We start from the raw sequence: 9,305 nt of genomic DNA, 5'->3' as shown, positions 1-9,305 counted from the left end.
CTTGCTTCTATGAGCTAGCCTGCTTTTTGCAGAGGTGTCTTTGGTTCCCACAAGGCCCCGCTGTGTCTCAGTGCACCCTGGCTTCCATGTGGATCTGGAGTATCACAAAGGCTCCTTGGTTCCACCAGGTCCTGCTGTGTCACAATGGGTCCTGTGGTCCCTGAGGCCCTCCAAAGTCATTGTGGAGGCTTGCTTCCATGAGGTTCCATTATGTGCCAGTGGTCATCTTGGTTCCAGGAGTTTCCTTAGTGTCACAATGCTCTCCATGCTTCCATTAGGCCCTGCTTTGCCACAATGGTCCCCTTGTTTCCATGAGGCCCCGCTGTGTCACAATGGACCTATGGTTCCATGATGTTGCGTGGTGTCACCGTGCTCTTCTTGAATCCGCAGTGTAACCATGGACCATTGGTTCCATGCAGCCGTGTCACAATGGGCTCCTTGATTCCATGATTCCCCACAGTGTCACAATGGAGCCTTGTTTCTAGGAGGTTCTGTACTGTCACAATTGCCTCCTTGATGCCATCAGCCCCTGCAGTGTCACAATGGCTCCTTGGTTCCATGAGGAACACAATAGCTTGGCATAAGCATTGAGCAACAGCTGCTGAACACACCTGGCAACATCTGCTTGCATCAAAAGAGTGCTTCAAGCTGACAATGGCACCAGCAGCTTCCATCTGCAACAGAGACCCAGGAAAGGACAGGCTGTGCCGGTTTGGACAAATGTGGAGGAAAATATCCTCTGATAGAAGGCAGGTTACACCCAGCCCTTCCCCACCAGGTTTTTGGAAGAAAGAACTTTCCTGGGAAGAAAGTGAAAGAGATAAAAACTATTTTTTTAACAAACACACAGGAAAAGGATAGCAATGCTAAATATTAAAAGCTCTCGCTGTGCAGAGAAAGCTGGGATAATTTGAGAGTCCTTCCGTGTTTCGGTGGGGTCTCCTGAAACATCCATAGACAGCGAGGCCCGTGCAAAGAAACAGGGAGCGATTCTTGAGAGAAGTTTCAGAGCTCTTTCTTCTCCAGCCACATGGGCGGGGCACTGCCAAAGAACTGAGCAATCACGGCACAACCAGGGCCCTCCTGGCACAGGGCAACACAAAATAAGCAGTGCTGAACAGGATTAGGGCACATGTGAGCAGGGAGCAGGGAGACCCCGTGCCCAGGCCATGCCTCTACCCCAGGGTCCCCTCTCCCATGACCTCATGGCAGGGGGGAGGAACCCCAACACTTCCGTAGGTGTAGTCTCTCTCCTCCTCCTTGCAGCTGGCTCATGGGCCCACATTCAGGGCCCCCACCTCGGGAGAAAATTCTCCCAATGTGCTCTGATGTTGAAAGTGTCAAGAAGAGAAGGGGAAAAAACCCCCAAAGTCCCAGGAAAACAAAGTTCAACTCTCCATCTCCCCCCAGAGAAAAGGAGCTGAAAACTGGCTAAAAAGAAACAAAGTTGCTTCCTCTGCTCTTGCTGCAAGCAGGATGCAGAGGAGTGTGTATGTGTGTCCTTGAACAAACGCTCTGAGAAGTTTGTCTGGCTTTTTTTTCCTCTCCCCCCTCTCAGGCTCAGTTGAAAGGCACAGAAATGCACAAAGTTCACTTCTGGGCATAGAGCAGCAATAGGGGATACACACGATAAAGTCACCCCAAGACACAGGGACAGAGAATTCAGTGGAAAGACTCCGAGAATTCTGCTCCCAGAGATCATTCATTCCTGCTCACACTGACCCTTGTAGAAAGGGGACATCGTTCCAGGCAGCCTGTACTGAGCATGTGGCTCCTGAGTGGGGTTTGTTGTTTAGGAAACCTGCTCAGGCTTTTCCATTCTTTCCTTCCAAACAGGAAAACTTCTCCTGGGGCTGTGTGCAGGCAGAGCCCTGAGGAGAGCAGGTGGCACATGGTGCGCTGGGCTGGGACAGCCAGCTGCAGAGCTCAAGGGAAGAAGCCCAAAGTGTCACAATGGCTCCTTGCCTTCACATGCAACACCTGGGTCACAATGGTCTCCTTGATTCCATGAGGCCCCACTGTGTCACAATGGCTCCTTGGTTCCATCAGGTTCCGCAGTGTCACCATGGTCTCCTTTGATCCGCACTGTCACAAATGGACAATTGGTTCCATGAGGCCCCGCAGTGTCACAATGGTCCCTTGCTTCCATAGCTTTTACGTTGTAACAATGGACTCCTTGCTTCTATGAGCTAGCCTGCTTTTTGCAGAGGTGTCTTTGGTTCCAACAAGGCCCCGCTGTGTCTCAGTGCACCCTGGCTTCCATGTGGATGTGGAGTATCACAAAGGCTCCTTGGTTCCACCAGGTCCTGCTGTGTCACAATGGGTCCTGTGGTCCCTGAGGCCCTCCAAAGTCATTGTGGAGGCTTGCTTCCATGAGGTTCCATTATGTGCCAGTGGTCATCTTGGTTCCAGGAGTTTCCTTAGTGTCACAATGCTCTCCATGCTTCCATTAGGCCCTGCTTTCCCACAATGGTCCCCTTGTTTCCATGAGGCCCCGCTGTGTCACAATGGACCTATGGTTCCATGATGTTGCGTGGTGTCACCGTGCTCTTCTTGAATCCGCAGTGTAACCATGGACCATTGGTTCCATGCAGCCGTGTCACAATGGGCTCCTTGATTCCATGATTCCTCACGGTGTCACAATGGAGCCTTGTTTCTAGGAGGTTCTGTACTGTCACAATTGCCTCCTTGATGCCATCAGCCCCTGCAGTGTCACAATGGCTCCTTGGTTCCATGAGGAACACAATAGCTTGGCATAAGCATTGAGCAACAGCTGCTGAACACACCTGGCAACATCTGCTTGCATCAAAAGAGTGCTTCAAGCTGACAATGGCACCAGCAGCTTCCATCTGCAACAGAGACCCAGGAAAGGACAGGCTGTGCCGGTTTGGACAAATGTGGAGGAAAATATCCTCTGATAGAAGGCAGGTTACACCCAGCCCTCCCCCACCAGGTTTTTGGAAAAAAGAACTTTCCTGGGAAGAAAGTGAAAGAGATAAAAACTATTTTTTTAACAAACACACAGGAAAAGGATAGCAATGCTAAATATTAAAAGCTCTCGCTGTGCAGAGAAAGCTGGGATAATTTGAGAGTCCTTCTGTGTTTCGGTGGGGTCTCCTGAAACATCCATAGACAGCGAGGCCCGTGCAAAGAAACAGGGAGCCATTCTTGAGAGAAGTTGCAGAGCTCTTTCTTCTCCAGCCACATGGGCGGGGCACTGCCAAAGAACTGAGCAATCACAGCACAACCAGGGCCCTCCTGGCACAGGGCAACACAAAATAAGCAGTGCTGAACAGGATTAGGGCACATGTGAGCAGGGAGCAGGGAGACCCCGTGCCCAGGCCATGCCTCTACCCCAGGGTCCCCTCTCCCATGACCTCATGGCAGGGGGGAGGAACCCCAACACTTCCGTAGGTGTAGTCTCTCTCCTCCTCCTTGCAGCTGGCTCATGGGCCCACATTCAGGGCCCCCACCTCGGGAGAAAATTCTCCCAATGTGCTCTGATGTTGAAAGAGTCAAGAAGAGAAGAAGGGAAAAAAAACCCCCGAAGTCCCAGGAAAACAAAGTTCAACTCTCCATCTCCCCCCAGAGAAAAGGAGCTGAAAACTGGCTAAAAAGAAACAAAGTTGCTTCCTCTGCTCTTGCTGCAAGCAGGATGCAGAGGAGTGTGTATGTGTGTCCTTGAACAAACGCTCTGAGAAGTTTGTCCGGTTTTTTTCCTCTCCCCCCTCTCAGGCTCAGTTGAAAGGCACAGAAACGCACAAAGTTCACTTCTGGGCATAGAGCAGCAATAGGGGATACACACGATAAAGTCACCCCAAGACACAGGGACAGAGAATTCAGTGGAAAGACTCCGAGAATTCTGCTCCCAGAGATCATTCATTCCTGCTCACACTGACCCTTGTAGAAAGGGGACATCGTTCCAGGCAGCCTGTACTGAGTATGTGGCTCCTGAGTGGGGTTTGTTGTTTAGGAAACCTGCTCCGGCTTTTCCATTCTTTCCTTCCAAACAGGAAAACTTCTCCTGGGGCTGTGTGCAGGCAGAGCCCTGAGGAGAGCAGGTGGCACATGGTGCGCTGGGCTGGGACAGCCAGCTGCAGAGCTCAAGGGAAGAAGCCCAAAGTGTCACAATGGCTCCTTGCCTTCACATGCAACACCTGGGTCACAATGGTCTCCTTGATTCCATGAGGCCCCACTGTGTCACAATGGCTCATTGGTTCCATGAGGCCCCGCAGTGTCACAATGGTCCCTTGCTTCCATAGCTTTTACGTTGTAACAATGGACTCCTTGCTTCTATGAGCTAGCCTGCTTTTTGCAGAGGTGTCTTTGGTTCCCACAAGGCCCCGCTGTGTCTCAGTGCACCCTGGCTTCCATGTGGATCTGGAGTATCACAAAGGCTCCTTGGTTCCACCAGGTCCTGCTGTGTCACAATGGGTCCTGTGGTCCCTGAGGCCCTCCAAAGTCATTGTGGAGGCTTGCTTCCATGAGGTTCCATTATGTGCCAGTGGTCATCTTGGTTCCAGGAGTTTCCTTAGTGTCACAATGCTCTCCATGCTTCCATTAGGCCCTGCTTTGCCACAATGGTCCCCTTGTTTCCATGAGGCCCCGCTGTGTCACAATGGACCTATGGTTCCATGATGTTGCGTGGTGTCACCGTGCTCTTCTTGAATCCGCCGTGTAACCATGGACCATTGGTTCCATGCAGCCTGGCTGTGTCACAATGGGCTCCTTGATTCCATGATTCCCCACGGTGTCACAATGGAGCCTTGTTTCTAGGAGGTTCTGTACTGTCACAATTGCCTCCTTGATGCCATCAGCCCCTGCAGTGTCACAATGGCTCCTTGGTTCCATGAGGAACACAATAGCTTGGCATAAGCATTGAGCAACAGCTGCTGAACACACCTGGCAACATCTGCTTGCATCAAAAGAGTGCTTCAAGCTGACAATGGCACCAGCAGCTTCCATCTGCAACAGAGACCCAGGAAAGGACAGGCTGTGCCGGTTTGGACAAATGTGGAGGAAAATATCCTCTGATAGAAGGCAGGTTACACCCAGCCCTCCCCCACCAGGTTTTTGGAAAAAAGAACTTTCCTGGGAAGAAAGTGAAAGAGATAAAAACTATTTTTTTAACAAACACACAGGAAAAGGATAGCAATGCTAAATATTAAAAGCTCTCGCTGTGCAGAGAAAGCTGGGATAATTTGAGAGTCCTTCTGTGTTTCGGTGGGGTCTCCTGAAACATCCATAGACAGCGAGGCCCGTGCAAAGAAACAGGGAGCGATTCTTGAGAGAAGTTTCAGAGCTCTTTCTTCTCCAGCCACATGGGCGGGGCACTGCCAAAGAACTGAGCAATCACAGCACAACCAGGGCCCTCCTCGCACAGGGCAACACAAAATAAGCAGTGCTGAACAGGATTAGGGCACATGTGAGCAGGGAGCAGGGAGACCCCGTGCCCAGGCCATGCCTCTACCCCAGGGTCCCCTCTCCCATGACCTCATGGCAGGGGGGAGGAACCCCAACACTTCCGTAGGTGTAGTCTCTCTCCTCCTCCTTGCAGCTGGCTCATGGGCCCACATTCAGGGCCCCCACCTCGGGAGAAAATTCTCCCAATGTGGTCTGATGTTGAAAGAGTCAAGAAGAGAAGAAGGGAAAAAAAACCCCCGAAGTCCCAGGAAAACAAAGTTCAACTCTCCATCTCCCCCCAGAGAAAAGGAGCTGAAAACTGGCTAAAAAGAAACAAAGTTGCTTCCTCTGCTCTTGCTGCAAGCAGGATGCAGAGGAGCGTGTATGTGTGTCCTTGAAAAAACGCTCTGAGAAGTTTGTCCGGTTTTTTTCCTCTCCCCCCTCTCAGGCTCAGTTGAAAGGCACAGAAATGCACAAACTTCACTTCTGGGCATAGAGCAGCAATAGGGGATACACACGATAAAGTCACCCCAAGACACAGGGACAGAGAATTCAGTGGAAAGACTCCGAGAATTCTGCTCCCAGAGATCATTCCTGCTCACACTGACCCTTGTAGAAAGGGGACATCGTTCCAGGCAGCCTGTACTGAGCATGTGGCTCCTGAGTGGGGTTTGTTGTTTAGGAAACCTGCTCCGGCTTTTCCATTCTTTCCTTCCAAACAGGAAAACTTCTCCTGGGGCTGTGTGCAGGCAGAGCCCTGAGGAGAGCAGGTGGCACATGGTGCGCTGGGCTGGGACAGCCAGCTGCAGAGCTCAAGGGAAGAAGCCCAAAGTGTCACAATGGCTCCTTGCCTTCACATGCAACACCTGGGTCACAATGGTCTCCTTGATTCCATGAGGCCCCACTGTGTCACAATGGCTCCTTGGTTCCATCAGGTTCCGCAGTGTCACCATGGTCTCCTTTGATCCGCATTGTCATCATGGACAATTGGTTCCATGAGGCCCCGCAGTGTCACAATGGTCCCTTGCTTCCATAGCTTTTACGTTGTAACAATGGACTCCTTGCTTCTATGAGCTAGCCTGCTTTTTGCAGAGGTGTCTTTGGTTCCCACAAGGCCCCGCTGTGTCTCAGTGCACCCTGGCTTCCATGTGGATCTGGAGTATCACAAAGGCTCCTTGGTTCCACCAGGTCCTGCTGTGTCACAATGGGTCCTGTGGTCCCTGAGGCCCTCCAAAGTCATTGTGGAGGCTTGCTTCCATGAGGTTCCATTATGTGCCAGTGGTCATCTTGGTTCCAGGAGTTTCCTTAGTGTCACAATGCTCTCCATGCTTCCATTAGGCCCTGCTTTCCCACAATGGTCCCCTTGTTTCCATGAGGCCCCGCTGTGTCACAATGGACCTATGGTTCCATGATGTTGCGTGGTGTCACCGTGCTCTTCTTGAATCCGCAGTGTAACCATGGACCATTGGTTCCATGCAGCCGTGTCACAATGGGCTCCTTGATTCCATGATTCCCCACAGTGTCACAATGGAGCCTTGTTTCTAGGAGGTTCTGTACTGTCACAATTGCCTCCTTGATGCCATCAGCCCCTGCAGTGTCACAATGGCTCCTTGGTTCCATGAGGAACACAATAGCTTGGCATAAGCATTGAGCAACAGCTGCTGAACACACCTGGCAACATCTGCTTGCATCAAAAGAGTGCTTCAAGCTGACAATGGCACCAGCAGCTTCCATCTGCAACAGAGACCCAGGAAAGGACAGGCTGTGCCGGTTTGGACAAATGTGGAGGAAAATATCCTCTGATAGAAGGCAGGTTACACCCAGCCCTTCCCCACCAGGTTTTTGGAAGAAAGAACTTTCCTGGGAAGAAAGTGAAAGAGATAAAAACTATTTTTTTAACAAACACACAGGAAAAGGATAGCAATGCTAAATATTAAAAGCTCTCGCTGTGCAGAGAAAGCTGGGATAATTTGAGAGTCCTTCCGTGTTTCGGTGGGGTCTCCTGAAACATCCATAGACAGCGAGGCCCGTGCAAAGAAACAGGGAGCGATTCTTGAGAGAAGTTTCAGAGCTCTTTCTTCTCCAGCCACATGGGCGGGGCACTGCCAAAGAACTGAGCAATCACGGCACAACCAGGGCCCTCCTGGCACAGGGCAACACAAAATAAGCAGTGCTGAACAGGATTAGGGCACATGTGAGCAGGGAGCAGGGAGACCCCGTGCCCAGGCCATGCCTCTACCCCAGGGTCCCCTCTCCCATGACCTCATGGCAGGGGGGAGGAACCCCAACACTTCCGTAGGTGTAGTCTCTCTCCTCCTCCTTGCAGCTGGCTCATGGGCCCACATTCAGGGCCCCCACCTCGGGAGAAAATTCTCCCAATGTGCTCTGATGTTGAAAGTGTCAAGAAGAGAAGGGGAAAAAACCCCCAAAGTCCCAGGAAAACAAAGTTCAACTCTCCATCTCCCCCCAGAGAAAAGGAGCTGAAAACTGGCTAAAAAGAAACAAAGTTGCTTCCTCTGCTCTTGCTGCAAGCAGGATGCAGAGGAGTGTGTATGTGTGTCCTTGAACAAACGCTCTGAGAAGTTTGTCTGGCTTTTTTTTCCTCTCCCCCCTCTCAGGCTCAGTTGAAAGGCACAGAAATGCACAAAGTTCACTTCTGGGCATAGAGCAGCAATAGGGGATACACACAATAAAGTCACCCCAAGACACAGGGACAGAGAATTCAGTGGAAAGGCTCCGAGAATTCTGCTCCCAGAGATCATTCATTCCTGCTCACACTGACCCTTGTAGAAAGGGGACATCGTTCCAGGCAGCCTGTACTGAGCATGTGGCTCCTGAGTGGGGTTTGTTGTTTAGGAAACCTGCTCCGGCTTTTCCATTCTTTCCTTGCAAACAGGAAAACTTCTCCTGGGGCTGTGTGCAGGCAGAGCCCTGAGGAGAGCAGGTGGCACATGGTGCGCTGGGCTGGGACAGCCAGCTGCAGAGCTCAAGGGAAGAAGCCAAAAGTGTCACAATGGCTCCTTGCCTTCACATGCAACACCTGGGTCACAATGGTCTCCTTGATTCCATGAGGCCCCACTGTGTCACAATGGCTCCTTGGTTCCATCAGGTTCCGCAGTGTCACCATGGTCTCCTTTGATCCGCACTGTCATCATGGACAATTGGTTCCATGAGGCCCCGCAGTGTCACAATGGTCCCTTGCTTCCATAGCTTTTACGTTGTAACAATGGACTCCTTGCTTCTATGAGCTAGCCTGCTTTTTGCAGAGGTGTCTTTGGTTCCAACAAGGCCCCGCTGTGTCTCACTGCACCCTGGCTTCCATGTGGATGTGGAGTATCACAAAGGCTCCTTGGTTCCACCAGGTCCTGCTGTGTCACAATGGGTCCTGTGGTCCCTGAGGCCCTCCAAAGTCATTGTGGAGGCTTGCTTCCATGAGGTTCCATTATGTGCCAGTGGTCATCTTGGTTCCAGGAGTTTCCTTAGTGTCACAATGCTCTCCATGCTTCCATTAGGCCCTGCTTTCCCACAATGGTCCCCTTGTTTCCATGAGGCCCCGCTGTGTCACAATGGACCTATGGTTCCATGATGTTGCGTGGTGTCACCGTGCTCTTCTTGAATCCGCAGTGTAACCATGGACCATTGGTTCCATGCAGCCGTGTCACAATGGGCTCCTTGATTCCATGATTCCCCACGGTGTCACAATGGAGCCTTGTTTCTAGGAGGTTCTGTACTGTCACAATTGCCTCCTTGATGCCATCAGCCCCTGCAGTGTCACAATGGCTCCTTGGTTCCATGAGGAACACAATAGCTTGGCATAAGCATTGAGCAACAGCTGCTGAACACACCTGGCAACATCTGCTTGCATCAAAAGAGTGCTTCAAGCTGACAATGGCACCAGCAGC

This window comes from Aphelocoma coerulescens, unplaced genomic scaffold, assembly GCF_041296385.1.
Source record: "Aphelocoma coerulescens isolate FSJ_1873_10779 unplaced genomic scaffold, UR_Acoe_1.0 HiC_scaffold_88, whole genome shotgun sequence".
Classification (NCBI taxonomy): Eukaryota; Metazoa; Chordata; class Aves; order Passeriformes; family Corvidae; genus Aphelocoma; species Aphelocoma coerulescens.
Note: the sequence above shows the minus strand (reverse complement) of the source record.